Genomic DNA, 921 nt, shown 5'->3' on the forward strand with positions numbered 1-921 from the left:
AGCTTCACGGCCGGCTGGTTCCAGCCACTCCTGCCACGGGCAGGGACGTCCTGCAGCAAACCGGGGTGCTGCGAGCCCCGTCCAGCCTGGCCTTGAATACTTCCTAGGATGGGGCATCCTCAGCTTCTCGGGGAGAGCCGTGCCGGGGCCTCTCCATCCTCATGTGGATTCCTGCGTTTCCGCAGGAGAAACGCGCTTGTTGTTCATTGAGACGCGCGGACGGAGCCGCTGCTGTGTGATGGATTAGTGATGGGGTTAGAGAGGTGCATGTCCCTGCTTTGTGCTGCTGTTCAAATAAAGTAAAATTTGGGGGGGAAACCCTCCACAAGAATTGTAAGTATTGTATTCTTTTACTCTTAATTTATTTATTCGGCAGCCTTAGGGACGTGGATCTCTCAGCCAGCACCGACAGCCGGTACCGGAGCGCTTCCCTTGGATTGCTCTGGTTATCCCTGAGGGAATATCCCACTCCAGGGATATCCGCCCCACCACCCTGAGCACCCAATGACAGGCAGTATTCCTCCTTCTCCCTCTTCCACCGCGCCTCACTGTCTCCTGTTGCACCAGCGGAAATTCCAAAATGGAAATAGGAAAATACCGGCGCAGGCTTGCCGTGCTTTAAATTGGCCGGAGCTGCAAACGCCGCACGGGTAAATAAATGACGGAAAGTTGCGCTCTCTCCACTGTGGAACACACCGAGGGGCGGGGAAGGGGAATGGAACAACAACAACAACCGCAAGTTTCCCTTTGTTTACGCTTTTTTTTTTTTTCCAAAGAAAGCTCCACTGGAAAGGAAAGTTGGTGGCGGCGGCTGGGTGGAAAATCCCTCTCCAAGCAGCGGGGCTTGTTGACTTTTACCCGGGTGCGTGTGTGTGTGCCAGGGATGAGCGGAGATCCAGCGGCCGCGGCGGGGGAAACATC

Source organism: Geospiza fortis, unplaced genomic scaffold (assembly GCF_000277835.1).
Source record: "Geospiza fortis unplaced genomic scaffold, GeoFor_1.0 scaffold119, whole genome shotgun sequence".
Lineage (NCBI taxonomy): Eukaryota > Metazoa > Chordata > Aves > Passeriformes > Thraupidae > Geospiza > Geospiza fortis.